The sequence below is a fragment of the Saimiri boliviensis genome, chromosome 12 (assembly GCF_048565385.1).
Source record: "Saimiri boliviensis isolate mSaiBol1 chromosome 12, mSaiBol1.pri, whole genome shotgun sequence".
NCBI lineage: Eukaryota > Metazoa > Chordata > Mammalia > Primates > Cebidae > Saimiri > Saimiri boliviensis.
In genome coordinates, this window is record NC_133460.1 from 7,486,866 (window position 1) to 7,503,139 (window position 16,274).

General features: G+C 59.8%; 1 protein-coding gene across 1 annotated transcript in view; it reads right to left on the reverse strand.

The window, feature by feature from the left end:
• Positions 1–6,878, reverse strand: part of GLIS2 (GLIS family zinc finger 2) — a 24,693-nt gene extending 17,815 nt beyond the window's left edge. The window contains exon 1 of the mRNA XM_039478375.2: positions 6,534–6,878. The gene's annotated coding sequence lies outside the window, so the exon portion shown is untranslated. The remainder of the gene's footprint in view (positions 1–6,533) is intronic.
• Between the last annotated feature and the right edge of the window lie 9,396 nt (positions 6,879–16,274).

Below are 16,274 nucleotides of genomic sequence, written 5' to 3' on the forward strand. Positions count from 1 at the left end.
AGTGCTTCCCAAGCCAAGCCTGGCTGTAGGCAGATCTTGACAAGGAGCTCCTAAGTCCTGGGGTCGGGGCAGGCCCGTGGCCAACTGTGAGCAGCACCCACCAACCCCGAGCGCAGGAGCGCGTGCGGCAGGCGGTGGACCTTGGCCTGCCCTCCTGCCTTGGTTCTCCAACCACGCATTCATGCGTTCCAGCGCCAGGCCCTGCTAGATTAAACCGGGCCTTGAGGGTGCCCCGACCGAGGTGGGGTGTGAGAAGCAGTGTCTGCGGAGGACAAACAGTGTCGGGGCGGCTGCTCCTGCTGGGGGGTAGGCATAGGGCTAGCCTCATGGACACGGGGTGAAAGAGCCTCGGGGTGGTGGGAGCCCTGCGGGCCGGTGCCCAGTCAGCATGCCTGCTGCACACCGTCCCGTCACCCTCATGACCCCACCAACAGATACCATCTTCCCCATTTTCCATTTGGGGAAACCTGCCATCATCACAGAGCCAGCTGTGTTCGCCTCCAGACCTCAAAGCCCAATGCCACAGAGGCCCAGAGGCATGGCCTGGCTGACCCGCAGTGACCCTGCCAGTCATGGAGTGGAGGAGGAGGCAGGAGAGGAAGAGGCCCCTCAAGGAGGCTGGGCTAGAACCCAGAGGGCACTGGGGAGCCACAGAGTGCTCTACATAGAGGAATGCCACCTACCCTCTCAGCCCAGAGCCTCCTGTCACAGGCCTCTCCTTTGGCACCTCCCTTCCCCAGGATCCCTTGCCCCACGAGAACCTGATGCTCCCAGGTGCCAGCTCCTCCCTCACCACCATCCATGCCCCCCTGTTCTCCAGCCGCCATCCCCTTCTGCCCCTTCCTCTGGCAAGTGCTCCCTGGTTCACCCTCCCCGACCTCGGCCTCTGGAGCTGCACATGGGCTGTGCGTCCAGATGCCCAAGAGCATGCTGGGCAAAGCCTTGCCTCTGTCCACCCCTGCTGGAGGCAAGCTGCCCTGGTCCAGGTCCTTGCCAATGCATCACGGAAGCCACAATATCACCTATGCACAGTGTTGTGAGCACGGCCCCGACCTTCAGCCCCAGACCTCCCCCAGCTTTCAGAGCCTCCTTCCAAGAAGGGACGCTGGGAGTGGGCTGGGACACGTCTGGGACCCCAGGTAGCTCCGAACCCACTGTGGCTACAGAAGAGGAGGCGTCACCAGCAGACCCCTGCCCCAGTTCCCACAGCTCCTGGCCTGGTTTCCCCATCCACAGAAGGAGGGGGCCTGCCGAGAGGGGAACTGCAGCTCTATCGCCCCACCCACTCGCCTTCCATGGCACAGTGGCACCTGCCCTTCACACATCCCAACACCTGGCACTCCACAAATGAGTCCATCTCATCCATGTAATCATTCACTCAACAGATATTCCCACCCTCACCCCAGGTGGAGAGTAGGGCTAGGAATGGGGGGTTCACACCCAAAGAGGGATATGACTTGACCAAGGTCAAGGCTAGAAGCAGGGCCTAGTCTCCTGATACAGATGCCTCTTCCTTCCTGTCCCAGGCAAGGGACCCAGGAACAGAGCTGGACAAGGGTGGAGTGGCCTGTAGGAACTGCCCTGGCTAGCTAGGATAGTGAGAAGGGCCGTTTCCCCCAGCTCCATCTCCTGCCACTCCCACTCAGCCCTGGCCCCAAGCCCCAGAACAGCTGGGCAAGAGCAGGCCCAGCAGGGCACCACACACGCCGGACTCCAGCCCACGCCCTCCTCCCCGGCCACGGGCCCCGCCCTGCTCTCCCACTCTGGCAGAAAGCAAGTCCAGAAGCCGGGGGCAGCCTCCAAAGCCATCGAAGTCCTTCTCCTTCCAAAGGGAAACACCCACTGGCAGTGTCTGCCAGACCTGGCGGCTCCAGGCCCTCGGGGCCCAGTGTCCCCAGAACCAAGCAGGGTGACCACTAGTTGTTCTGGCGGGTGCTGGCAGAGGGCTGCGCTGGCAGGGAGACGGGTGCCAGCACAGGGTGGGAGGACTTCAGAACAGGGAGGACAATGGAGGCCCCTACAGCCTTGTGGGGAAGGGACCTCCCAGCTCAGGGTCAGTCTGCCTGGAAGTTGGGGTGGAGAGTGGGGGGCTCTGAATGAGGGAGGGAGTGGCCCAGGGGAGAACGGGCCCAGGCAGGCTGGGACACGCCAGACAGTCCCAGGCAGACGATGCTGGGAAGGGAGAGAAGCTTCTTCCCGACACATTGGCCCTCACTAGGCCCTTGTAGTGGATGTGGGGGGCAGAAGCGGAGCTGGGGGGATTCCCAGGCTGAACCGACATTTCAGGGGTCAGGACCAGACAGCCCTAGACACCAGTTCCCTTCTGTCCTTCCCAGATCCTGAGTGACCTCGGGCCAAACCCTCGAATGTCTCAGAGCCTCAGTTTCCCCCCGTCAGCCTCCGACAGCCTCTTGACTCCCAGGTCCCATCGAGGCTGGCCTGGGAAAGTGCTGTGCCAATGGTGGGGACCCTCTGGGTGACGGGCAGGACTGTTTTCCTGAGGCTCCCAGCCACGGGCTGACTCAGGCCATTCAGCCAGCCGTCTCCTGGGGCCTCTGCCGGCTTCCCACCCACCTTTGGCCACGACTGGAGGAAGGGGCCAGGGCTGGGTGTGCATCCCCTCCCCAGCAGCCATCTGCCAAGGCTGGAGTCTGTGTGCACGCAACATGTGACGCTCACAGGCTGGCCCCTCCCCGTAGTGGGCACTACCTGGCCTCTCAGACATCGAAGACAAAGGGTGAGAGGAGCCCAAGTCACCCGCGCACCAGCCACCGCCACTGTAAGAGCCTCAGCCCCACCCATCCCCCAACAGGGCCTGCTGGAGCAGATGGGAAGCCCCCACCCCTCAACTGGAATCACTTCCCATCTCCATGGCCCCCAGGCCTGCTCAGCCCAGCCACCAGTTAACCAGAACCCTCCAGCCCATCTGGGGGAGGGCGGGAGTGGAAGGCAGGTGCCCGGCCTCTGTGCTTGCCCAGCCTCACCCAGGGCTAAGCCAGAGCCAGGAGAGAAACCTGGGTCTCCCCCAGGCAGTGCCCTGCAGACCCACCACCATTACCACCGCAAGGCCTCTCCAGTCCGAGGGACCAAAGCAGTGCCTCCCACCCTGGCCCCCAGCAGAACGCGAGAGGTGCAGGTCGGAAGCGCAGAGTACCCACTCCCAGCCACGCCCGACTTAGAATTCACCAGGGTGGGGCAGAGGTGGCCACCTCAGAAACCACTGGGCGACAGATGTGTCCTGGGAGACTGGCTAGGGCTGTGGTCCCCACACCCAGGGCTGGCAGCAGGCGGAGGCAAGGTGCACGTTCCCGGGGACGTGAACCCCCAGACACACATGGAGCTCTCAACCCAGCTCTGTGGACCGTTTCACAGCCCCTGGGAGGGGAGGCAACTTAAGCAGAGGGTGGAGAGCCCCATCCTCCTGGCTGGTCCCAGAGACCCCACAGCCAGCAGGGAGAGGGCTCTTACTGCTCAATACATACTCCCGCCAAGCCAGGGACGCCCCCACCCCTGAGAAGGGCATTTATTTGGGTGAAGGAAAAACCATCCAGGACCTTTCTGGGGTTCTCCTCTGGCCACAGTTACCTGCTGTGAAATAAGTAACAATTATAGCTCTGAATAGAGGAAGGGATTCAGGGGACACTTTTCGGCAGCCACCCCTACCCCAATCCCACCCAGTGCAGGGCCTCTGCCATGGAATCAATTTCCTCCTTGGGTGCCAGAGCCTCCTGGGCCTCCCCTGAGAGGCAGGAAACTGTGGAGGCCCCAGCATGCCTCCCCAGGAACCCCACCCCAGATGCCCCCTCCAAGAGCTCCACATCTGGTCCCCCAGTCACAGCTGTCGACACCCTCCCTCATCCAGGGACTGCCCCAAACCCTGGCGGGCACTGGCCCCTGCCCCCTGGTCCAATTGGGGAATTCAGATTCCAGGCAAGTGGAGGGAGCCGGTGTGTAGAAATACACATGGGTAACTGCAGTCGGGAAAATACATTCTTCCTCCTCTACTGCAACCCAGACCCTGTGAGGATTAGGTGGTGAGAATACACTCCCACTGCCTGGGGCCAAGGCCAAGCTGGGAAGGAGGGTGGAGGGGAGGGTGGGGGCCTTGGAAATGGGGTCCAGGCCCCAAGCAGGGGCCCTAGGAGACCTTTGTCTTACCCCCACCCACCTATTCACCCTCAGCCCCCCACTTGTCCTCCCCAAGAGGGGAACCCAGGCAGGGGAAGAAATCACTGTGGCTACCCAGTCACAGCTGGGTTTCTCAGAAACAAAAGCTTTGGGGGGATGAGGTTCACACCATTGTTTGCAATGAGGTTTTGGGATGTCTGTGGCATACAGTTATTCATCCTGGCTCCACCCACGGATAATTGAGAGTTAGCTTTTGTTGGCCTTACACCCTCTCTCCTTCCCCCCACCCCACCCCGCCACCCCCAGGCTCCTCATGGACTCTGGAAGCTCACCTGGTCTGACCCATTAGTTTCATAGATGAGGCAGGGAGAGGGGAGGAGGAGCCTGATCCTAGGACCCCTGGAAGTTGGTGATCGAGCCAAGACTTGAACCCAGGGCAGAAGACTCCTGGGCCAGGGGCTTCCCCTGGGTCACCCTCAAGGCTGTGACTGGGTTCCAGCCAATCCCCAGAAGCCACTGACCCCAAAAGCAGCAGTGCCTGGAAGTGGGGTGACTCACTGTCTGGCTTCCCAAGTCACCCCCCTCCCCATTTGTGAGGGAGGGACTGGCAGGTGTCCCTGCATAGAGAGCCAGGAGCAAGGAGAGAACTCCCCAGGGGGCCTGGGCCAGGGTCACTCAGGGGCCGAAGAGCCCCAGCTGGAGAGATTTAACACCAAAGGCCAAAGGTCACAGACAGGGAAGGGCGGGCAGGCACAGGGAGTCAGGGGGTCAGCGCTAATGGCAGCTCCGGAAAGGAGGGGGAGGAGAAAAGGCTGAGAAAAACAGGGTTGCTTCCAAAGGGTCCCCATACTCCCCAAAATGCCATCCCAAGACCCCGGCACTGTCTCCTGCTTGGCTGGCTGCAGACAGGGCCAAGCTGAGCTGGAGGTGGGCAGGGAAAATGGGCCAGGCTGGAGCTTGGCAAGGGGTGTCCCGGGAGGGGCCTCCCAGGTGCAGCCCCTCCCCCAGTGCAGGCCAGGCCAGCTAGGAGGCCCACCCTGGGCTCCAGGGAGAAGGAGAAGCAAAGGGGGAGGTCCGAGGTCACCCGGGAGGGGTGTGTGGGCTGGGCCTGGACAGCTGTAGCACTGTGGCACCAGAATGGGGCTTGGGGAGGGGTGACCCAAGGGGCAGTTTCCCCTCCCTTGAGCCTAGGGGCTGGAAGGCCCTCGGAAGCACAGTGTCTCTGGGCTTCCTCGCCAGCCACAGGCTGGCCCCACCTTTCCCTCCAGGATGCCAGGACAGGCAGGATGGTGGCCTACTACCCAGGGTGCCAGCCTCCCAGAACCATGGCCCAGGCCCTTTCCATGGCCCAGACCAAGCCCAGGCCTTGGCCAGGTCCCCAGCCAGCCTGGCTGCCCCCTGAGTGTCAAGCGGTTCCCTCCAGAGCCAAGATCCTGGGCTGTGATGGCTGGGGGCCCAGGGCCCCTCCCAGCATCCCTTCCAGCTTCCCAGGCCCCAGGGCAGGGCTGGGCAGCTCCTTGAAACCATTGCTTCCCGGCCACCCTCTGGCTAGGCTGGGCGGGCCCTCCTGGACAGGCAGACAGGCAGCATGCTGCCCTGCTGTGGCCCGAGTACCCTGCTGAGCAAGGCAGCATGCCAAGGCCTCCAGGTGCCAGCCTGGATTCCAGCCCCATCCCAGGGGGCCAGCGGGGAAGCTGGGCGGGCTTCTCCTCCCTCGGGATGCACCTGCCTCGCCCCTTCCTCCACCCGCTCCAGACCCGCCCTCCGGCGAGTGTGGAACCCCCCTGCCATCTCCTCCCTGCCAGGCCCGTCGCCTGCGTCCACCCAGACGGCAGGGGAGAAACAAGTGCCGGACTTGTCCCCGGCTCCCAGTCCTGCCCCCCAGGGACGCCTCTTCCCGTGGTCCAAGGGAGGACCCAGGCTTGCCAGGGGCAGCAGGGAGACTTTCCTGGCCAAGGAAGGAGGCACCTTCCAAAGCCCTTCCTAGAAGCAGCCCAGGCGCGGCCGAGAGGAGGGGCGGCTGCCCCGGACAACTTCGTGCCCAGGCTCCGGGTGCCCCCCTCTCACCTCGCCGCACGCCCCCACCGCGGCCGCCCAACTTCCCAGCTGAAGTTTGCGCCCGCCCCGGGCCCGGCGGCGGCTTGGCCCGGTCTCTGGACGGAGAGAGGGAAGGAGAGAGAAGAAAGACCGAGAGCTCGAGGGACCCGGCCGGGGAGCCGGCGAGGGAGGGAGCGCGCGAGCCAGCGAGCGAGCGAACGCGGGGGCCTAGGCTAGGGCTCACAATGGCCCGGGGCGCGGATGCAGACGGGGGAGGCGACCCTCGGGCCCCGCAGTCCCCGCGCGACAGGCGCGCCCCCCCCGCCCCGTCCCGGTCCCCACGGCGCGACGCCCGGGGGGCTTCCTACCTCGGCAGCGGGGGCGGTCGGGCTCCGGGCTGCGGGCTCCGGCGGTCGGGGGGCGTGGGGGGCCGAGCGGGGGAGGGGCCGGGGCGGGCGGGGGCCGGGGCGCGAGGCTCACGGGGCGCAGGCTCCCCTGGCACGGCCGCCCGGCGCCCGGCCGCTCCGCCACATCTGCAGCTCCGGCAGGGAAGGTGGCCGCGGCGGCCGGGCCGTGCGGGGATGTCTTAGAGGGAGGGCTGGCGGGAGGAGGGAGGAGGCGGGAGGAGGGCCCGGCGGCCGCGGAGGAGGGCGAGGAGGAGGGGCGCGGGGGGCGGCCTCCACCCCTCCCCTCGCTCACTCGCTCCCGCCCTCCCAGCAAACCCCTCTCGCCGCCGCGGCCCCAGGCCCGGGGCGCCAGCTGCCAGGCGGGGCGTGCGCGTCGGGGGAGGGGGCGGCGGGACCCGGCGCTGGGCCGAGGGAGGGGGAGGGGAGGGCGGCGCGGCCGCGGGGAGCGGGCACCGGGAGGGAGGGGCGGGGAGGGAAGCGGGGGCGCCGAGCCGCGCGCGTCCTCCTTGGCCCCATCCTCACGCCCCCCACCCCACGCAGCCCCGCCCCCGGCCCGAGGGCAGCGCTAGGACACGGCCGGGAGGTGGCCTAGGGGGGCGGGGGAGCCCGACATGTCCCGCCCTCGGGGAAGCCCGGGGAGGGGGCCGGGCGCAAGGGAGCAGAGAAAAAACCCCGAAGACAGAGAAGATGGAGGAGGTCGCCGCGGCCGAGCGGGAGGGGACCCCTCGCCTCCTCCCCCGGGGTCACCTTGGCCAGGCCCCCCGCGGCCCCAGGCGGCGGGGAAGGCGACTGGAATGCCTCTCCGCGGGCCCTGATTTCTCCGCCCCGCCCAGTTCCAGGAACGCGCAGGCAGCGCCCGGCGGGCAGAGGCCCCGGCTCCTGCTGCCGGCCGGGCGGCGCAAACCAGGGTTCGGGGCCAGGAGCAGCCCCTCACGCTGGGCCGTCGGCGGGCGGGTCCCTGCCTTGTCCTCGGCCTCAGTTTCCCTCACGGTGGAATAAGGATGAGGTCCGGTGCATGCCCAGCAATCCGGGCTTCTGCTTGGTTCCAAGCTTGGTCCCAGCATTTGGGACCACCTGCGTCTCCGAGCCCGAGCGCCAAGTGGGGGTCTAGATCCCTTCTGGATATCAGCACCCTGCGCGGCGCCCGCGGGCAGGGCAGCGAGTGCAGTGAGCGGATACACGCGAGGGAGAAGCCCCGCACCCGGCTCAGCTGTTTTCTGCCTCCTCGTGTTGAAGCGTTCTTGAGTGTGTTTTGTTTGGGCTAATCCTTCGCCCCCCACCCTGTTATCTTCTTGCTGCTCTGCTGTATGCTGGCCGATTGTAGTTCAAAAAAACAGCTCTCCTGCTGTTGGACACCCCTCCTTCTCCGCGCAGTTGGCCTTGAGGAGCTTAGGAGGCGAAAAAGGCATCCCAGAATCACCATCCCCTAGAGGTGAGGCATCTGACCCTGTTTTAATTCCGTCTTCATTGGTGCGTTTGATGCCGAGGTCCCGGCCAGAGCCCGAAGCACGTGGCTCTTGATCACAAGGCATCCAGGCCTGGCACAGGGCTTGGCACATAGTAGGTGCTCATGGCCTAGTGCCCAGATGAACACATAGTAGGTGATCGTAGGTTATGTGGACACACAATCGATGCTCATTGTATTTTCAGAGAATGTACACATAGTAGGTGCTCAGGACGTTGTGAGTGAATGCATACATAGTAGGTGTGGACTTAGAATAGATGCTCATGTTTTGGTCTAATGGACACAGATTAGGTGCCCGTGACCTTTTGTGAGAATGGGCACATAGTAGGTGCGCAGGAACTGTAGGTTGATACCTGGAAGGGTTGTGGGAAGGCCGTTTGCCTGGAGCAAAGGCTCTCTCGGAAGTCGGCGATTTGGAGGTGACCTCCCCCAGCCCCCACCCCCACTCCACCGCGGTCTCCCAAGTGTGGATAATGTGGAGTGTGGCCGGGTTAAACATTAGTCGGCAGATGGGCCCCGGGGGAAGTCCAGCTTCGGGACCTAGCGCTTCCAGGAGGGGGCTATTAAGGGCCGACTCTGTGGTCCGCCGACCTGCGCCGGCGTCCGGAAAGGCCAAGACGGAGGCCCGCAGAGCGCCCCCTCCCGGCGGCGGGAATCGCTGCACTTCATCCCAGAGCGCGGCCCTGCAGCCGACCGCGTCCCACCTTGGGCTGGCAGAGCTGCAGCCCCGGGGTCCAGGTGTTTAGAAAAAGGGTACGTGAGAGGATAGTTTAAATCTGTTAGCAAAAATGTTTATCGGCCGGGCGCGGTGGCTCATACGTGTAAGCCCAGAACTTTTAGAGGCTGAAGTGGGAGGATCCCTGGAGACCAGGAGTTGGACACCAGCCTGGGGAACATAGCAAGACCCCCGTCTCCCGCCTCGTCTCTATTATATTTTTTTAAATTGCCCAGGCAGCCGGGCGCGGTGGCTCACGCCTGTAATCCCAGCACTTTGGGAGGCTGAGGTGGGCGGATCACCTGAGGTCAGGAGTTCGAGACCATCTTGACCAATATGGTGAAACCCCATCTTTATAAAAAAAAATAATAGACCGGGTGCGGTGGCTCACGCCTGTAATCCCAGCACTGTGGGAGGCCGAGGTGGGTGGATCACGACGTCACGAGATCGAGACCATCTTGGTCAACATGGTGAAACCCCGTCTCTACTAAAAACACAAAAAATTAGCTGGGCATGGTGGCTCGTGCCTGTAATCCCAGCTACTCAGGAGGCTGAGGCAGGAGAATTGCCTGAACCCAGGAGGCGGAGGTTGCGGTGAGCCGAGATCGCGCCATTGCACTCCAGCCTGGGTAACAAGAGTGAAACTCCGTGTGCGACCCGTAGAGACCCTTCCCGAAATAATTCAGTCCAAGGAACCGCTGGGCCGAGTCCAGGTTTATTGGGGTTTACGGGCAACTCGAGCGGGAGAGGGAAGAGCTGCACCCAGCAGCTGCCGGAGAGGGTTTTTATAGGGGCGGCGGCCTGTTTAGGCAAGGTGTTGTGAAGTGATTGGTGGCGGTTGGGCATGGGCGAAGGGGGAGTATTGTGGAGTGCAGGGATTGGCTTAACTTTGGCGGGCTAAGGTGGGGAGTACAGGTGAGGTGTTATGGAGTGATTGGTGGAGGTTAAACAAAGAAGAAGGAAGAGCCATGTGGCAAGAGGGGATGGGCTCCGGAGGCGGTCCGCTGGATGTGGGTCCCAGGCATGGGGAATGGGCCCTTTCTACCTAACATTCCCGACTCCCTAAAAAGGGAAAAAGGGCGACGAGGTCGTTCTGGCTACTTCCTGCTGAAAATGGGCAGTGGAGGGATCTGATTTTCTTCAGGGGGTTTGGGAAGTGGGCAGAAGGGCGTAGCTTTCCATGGAGGTTGGTGGGGAAGTGACGTGATTGTTTCGGGGGGCTGGTGTTGGTATGGTGTTATCGTGGAAGACTGGTTGTAGCATCATCTGGTTGATGGTAACTCGGGTTAGTTCTTGGAACCGCCGTTGGAGAAACTGGAAAAAACAAGGAGCAATGAGTAGAAGAAGACAGATAATTAGTAAGGGTCCAAGTAGTGGGGATAGGAGGGTATACATGGAAGATGACCACCATGCGGAGGCCTCTGTTGAAAACTTGTAATTCTGGAGGCTGGTTTTGATTTTTTGGAGATTTTCGATTCGCATTTCTACCAGTCCAGATTCGTTGACATAGTAGCAGCATTCCTCTTGTAGGAAGATGCAGGTTCCTCCACGCTCTGCTGTTAGTAGGTCCAGTGCTCTACGATTCTGTAGGGCTACTTGGGCAACCGAGGTGATTTGTCGTTGGAGAGATGCGAGAGATGCTGCTGAGTCTTCGATGGCTGCCTGAAGTTGTGAGGAGAGTCGGGCGAGGGCTTGGTGAGAGTGGAGCAGAGCCCCACCTCCCAGCCCTGTGGCCAGCGCCGAACCTGCGAGGGACAGACCTACCGCCACCGGGAGGAATGCTGCCCTTCGGGTGCGATGAGATGGAGCCTGCGGGACTTGTAATAAGAGGAACTCAGCCGGGGAGTAGATAGTGAGTCGAGGTACTAGGGTGACTGGAAGGCATAAGAGGGTTGGAGGCTGGCTGGAAGACAGGGTTTTTGTTAGGGTGCCATTACACCAAAAGAAGATGCCCCTTGGAGCGGTTAGGCTGGTTGAAACCCGCTTGGTGTGGTTACAATAGGAATAGTTGTGGCCTAGGGAGTAGCAGGCCGGGAGCTGAGACTCAGGTAAGGCATAGAGTTGTACGTTAGGAATGGGAGTAAAGGGGATAGATGATCCCGGAGCATTACGCGGAAAGGGAACTGGTACCGCAACGAGAGGAGTCTGTCCTAGAGTGGCACACAGAAGTCAGGAGGTTAAATTAGTAAGTCCGGACTGGTTAGCAAGTGCTAACCCCTCCCTGAGGAGGGCTATCCAGGAAAAGGGAGTATTGTGGGATTGGAGTTGGGTGGTTAGCACTTGTTCCTGCTTTTGTATAGAGGCGCTTACAGAAGTGAGCACATAAGCGCGCCATATGTAAAGGTGTGAGGAGGGGTACGATTGCCCTGGGAAGTCATAGAGTGCTGCCTTTTGGGGGCTGGTCCATCTTGGGTCCCAAGGGTCGGGAATGGGCAGAGTGAATTGGTCGTCTCCCGTAGGGGCGCCCTGGGAATTGAGTGCGTCAGTTTTGGTTAGACGTGAGAGACTGTTTCTGCCTTTTTTCAGAGTTTTTTCCAGGGCACAGGAGTTCATCCAGACACAACCCAGACAAGAATGCCAGGTAGAAGTCTTACAGGGTTTAGGTTGTCTGTAATGGTAGCAGAGAACAGGGAAGGGGACCCTGGAATTGTAAAACCTAGAAAAGTTGAGCTGTATGGGGCGTGAGCACCCCGTTGTGGGGCAGTCAGTGGTGGCTAGAAGATAATTGTGAGAGTAAGGGGGAGGGTCACAGATATGTTGTGTTTTGGTATAGTTTTCAGTAAGGAAGAATCTCCAGACATACTGAGAGGAGCTAAGTTTTGGTAAGCTTGAGAGATAGAGGGCCAGTAGGAGTACACTCCCAGCGGGGAGAGAGAGAGCCATCAGGGCACCTCTTCACTCGGGACAGGTGGACCCACGACGGGATTTGTGCGACCTTAATGGCTGAAGGGGTGGCGAGGATAACTGTGTAAGGACCCTCCCACCGAGGAACTAGGGGCTTTGGGGTAAGGGTTTTTATGAGGACTGAGTCACCAGGGGAGATACCCTTGGAACTGGTAGGAGAATTAGAGGGATGGGGTATGGAGGAGTTGGCGTGTTCCCTGAGGAGGTTTCTGAGGAGGGTGAAGTAGGGGAGATAGTTTTCTAAAGGGGTTGTGTTTGGAGGTGGAGGGGTGGACAGCAAAAAGGGGCGCCCGTAAAGGAGTTCAAACGGGCTGAGCTGTGATGAGCCCCGTGGACGTGCCCGCAACCTGGCAAGGGCTAAGGGAAGCAGGGTGATCCACGACTGTCGGAGTTCTAAGGAGAGTTTGGTGAGCTGCTCCTTGATGAGCCCGTTGGCCCGTTCCACCTTACCAGAAGATTGAGGATGGTAGGCCGCGTGGAATTTCCACTGGATTCCTAGGGAGGTAGAGACCGCATTAGTGACTTTGGAGATAAAGGCAGGACCGTTGTCGGACTGGATGGTAGCCGGGAGTCCAAAACGAGGAATGATGTCCTGGATCAGATGGTGGGCTACTTGGTCAGCCGACTCAGAGGTGGTAGGGAAAGCCTCTATCCATCCTGAAAAAGTGTCAACCAGGGTTAACAAATACTTAAAGCGTTTGTGTTTAGGCATATGGGTGAAGTCTATCTGCCAGTCCTGACCCGGTAGAAACCCGCGAAGTTGGTGAAGTTGCTGGCGGAGGTGACACGCCCCTTGAGAATTGGTCTTTGCACACGTGGAGCAGCTTGCGTGGACTTGGTGGATAGTTTGAGCAAGTCCACTGGGGTGTAGCAGAGGTGTAAGGAAGTGAAGTAAGGCTTTTGGTCCAATATGGAGCGAGTTATGGATGTCCTGTATGATAGTGGTTTTCTGGGACTGGGGAAGGATAAGTAGGTTATGCTTAAAGGCCCATCCATCCCTGAAGGCAACACCAGGGGTTTGTTGCAGGGTTTGGAGTTCGGTGTCAGAATACTGGGGGTTGTAACAATGAGATAGAAAACATATTTTGGCTGGGGGTGGACAGTTTTGCGCAGTGTTCCTTGCTGTCCTGTCGGCAAATGCATTACCGAGTGCCTCAGGAGACCCCGAGGACTGATGTCCCCGACAATGAATGATGGCTACTTGTTTGGGCAGTTGGATGGCCTCGATGAGGCCAGCGACAAGCTTGCCATTGATTACCGGGGTACCCTTGGTGGTGAGGAACCCTCTTTCTTTCCAGATCATACAGTGAGAATGTGCAATAAGAAAGGCATACTTGGAGTCTGTGTAGATGTTGACAACTTTTCCGGTTGCCCAGATTAATGCCCGAGTAAGGGCAATTAACTCAGCTTGTTGAGAGGTAGTTTGTGGGGGCAGAGGCTGAGCTTCAATGACGTCAGTGTCTGTAACAATGGCATAGGCAGCTTTCCGGGGTCCTGGGGTGGTGAGGGCTGAACTACCGTCAACGTAGAGAGTGATTGAGGCTGCTGGAATAGGCTGGTCAGCCAGATCTGGGTGCGGGGACTGACTGAGCTCAAGAATTTCGGAGCAGGAGTGCTGTGTTGAAGGCTCCGAGGGGAGAGGAAGGAGGGTAGCCAGGTTTAAAGGGGAGCAATGTGAAAGAGTGATTGCAGGGTTTTCGATGAATAGTACGTGTAGAAGTTGAAGTCGGGAGGGCTCGAGATGAGTTAAAGCTTGGTGAATAAGTAGGTCAGTGAGCCGATGTGGGGAGAAAACTTGGAGGGGTTGGTGCAGATTGAGTTTTAGGGCCTCAGTAGTGAGGTTGACTGCCGCTGCGAGGGCCCGTAGGCATGGTTGCCATCCCTGTACAGTGGGGTCTAATTGTTTGGACAGATAAGCTATTGGCAGGAGGGTGGATCCTATTGGCTGAGTAAGGACACCTACTGCTGTGTGCTGCTTCTGGTCTGTGTATAGGTGGAAGGGCTTGTTTGGGTTAGGTAGAGCTAGACTGGTAGTTGTGGATAAGGCTTTTAGGAGAGCATTAAAGGCCTGGTTAACAGTTTCCTGGGAGGTTAGGGGTCCTTTAAGCGAATGCGAACAGGCTGATGATGGGAGGCCACGGAGGGAGTACTGGTATCCCATACCTGTGGGCAAATGCTAGGAAGGAGTTGGACGGCCTGGTGGGGGGCTGGCGGATTGGTAACCAGAGAAAGAAGGAAGATACTGGCATTAGTATGTGGGAAGACGATAGTTGCCTGCAGTTTGGTTAGAATGTGCCGTCTTAAAAGGGGCACAGGGCATGAGGGGATGACGAGGAAGGAGTGGGTGGGAATGGAGGAGTTAAAAGAGCATGTGAGTGGAGGGGTTTTGCGCGGTGTGGATGAAGACCCGTCAATTCCCACAACAGAGACCTGGGAAGGAAGAGTTTGTCCTAAGTAGGAGGGAAGCACAGAGTAGGTAGCCCCCTTGTCGACTAAGAAGGAGACACTTTTACCCGCTACCTTGAACACAACCCTGGGCTCGGCAAGGGTAACCGGGGTTGGGGAGCCAGGGCTCCTCTAGTCGTCTAACAGCCCTAGAAGTTCCGGGAATGGAGAGTTCTGGGCGCCTGGTCCCTGGGCGGCACGACCAGGTTCCAGGCCTCCGGTGACAGCCCCTTGCTGTCCAGGATGTCGGTCCGGAGAGACCGGGACCCTGGGCAAACTGGGGCAGTCAGACTTCCAGTGTCCCATAAGCTGACAGATGGGGCAGGGCTTGGTGGGTGGACAAGGTTGGGGACAGGCCTTGGACCAGTGTCCTTCCTTTCCACATTTAAAACAAGCACCTGGAGGGGTGCGAGCGGTATTTTGTGGGCCCCGGTTTCCTGCCGGCCGCAAGGCCGCTACTAGAGCCTGGGTTTGTAAAGTGACCTTCTGTTTCATTTGGGCTTGGCGGGCAGCCTCGGCTGTGTCCTCCCTTGCGTTAAATACTTTAAAGGCCATTTTTACCAGGTCCTGTATAGGGGTTTCCGGACCATCCTCAACCTTTTTTAGTTTTTTTTCGGATATCAGGGGCAGACTGTGAGATGAAATGAGAGGCGAGAACAGTTGCCCCGTTTTGGGACGCGGGGTCTAGCCGGGTGAAACGGACAAGGGCATCTTGCAAGCGGCTGAGAAAGAGAGCGGGATTTTCATCTGGCTTCTGAGTTATTTCTCTGAGTTTGTCATAGTTTACTACCTTATTGGAGACAGTATCCATGCCCCGTAGGAGATATTGGAGCATGCGATCGCGAGCTGGGATGTGGGATCCTGGCCCCTCCTGATAATTCCACTGGGGGTCTGTGCTAGGGAGAGCTTCAGCTCCAACGGGGACCTGGTTGGGGTTTATAGCATGGTCCCTGTCAGCTGCATGCCTAGCTGCTGCTAGGATGCGCTCATGCTCTTCCGCGGAAAGAGTGGAGGTGCAGATGACATGGATATCATGCCAAGTGAGACTATAGGCCCGAGTAAGGTACTGAAACTCCTTAATATAGGTGGAGGGGTCGGCTGAGAAAGATCCAAGTCGGCGTTCAATTTGAGCCAGGTCTTGGAGAGAGAAAGGAACGTGAACTCTGACGAGTCCCTCCGTCCCGGCCACCTCGCGGAGCGGAGCCAAGATAGCTGGTGGGTGGGATCTAGTACGGGCCGCAACTGGAGAGCTTAAAGGGGGCGGCGCCGCTACGGTCGGAGGGGAGGGGGACGGAGAAGGAGGAGGAGGAGCTGCGGGAGTGGGGGCAGGGTTTGCAACCCGCGGAGGAAGGGAGTTGAAGTGAGCAGGAGGGGGATGGGATAGGTGGTCAGGCAGCTCCTCCTGCTGTTCGTAAGGAGGAGGAGAGCTGACCTTGGGAGGGGAGCGAGCTAAGAGAACTTGATGAGTGGAACAGGAGGAGCAGAGGTCGGGGTGGGAACGCAAATCCCAAAAAGCCTGGACGTAAGGCACCTCACGATCCTTGCCAGAACGGCGACAAAAATTGTCCAGATCTCGGAGCACATTGGAATCGAAAGTGCCAGTCGGAGGCCAATGAGACTGGTTATCAAGTTTATATTGGGGCCAAGCAACCTGGGATAAGAAAATGAGCTTTTTCTTGCGCAAGGTTTGTTTATATCCCAGTTTAGAAAAATTGAGGAGTAAGCACCCGAGGGGGGTGTTACTAGGGATTTTAGACTCCGTGTTCCCCATGGCGCGTGTGGCAGGACCTTCCCTTTAGCGAGATTGGGCTAGAGTGGTGTGGGAAGAGGCGTCCCGTCTGTCCCACGGCCCCTCTAGAGGACGGTAGGAAGAGTCAGGAAGGGCGTCCCCTTGTCTGACCGTTCCTATTGTGGAAGTGGAAGTGGGGGAAGGACCAGAGGAGGCGTCCCTCGTCTGATCACTTCCAAGGCTCCTGGAGCCTGGTTGGAGGATCTGACTCTCGGGCCGGCCGGCGCTTGGCGAGGGATCCGTGGAAGGGGAGACGCAAAAGGAAAAGAGGCCACCACACGCACCGCGGGGAAGATAGGCAAGTAAATGGACTTACCTTATCCGGAGCGTGGAGGCCAATTCAGAGGAAGGGGGGTCGCCGGAGGGAGGGGGCCGCTGGTGGAC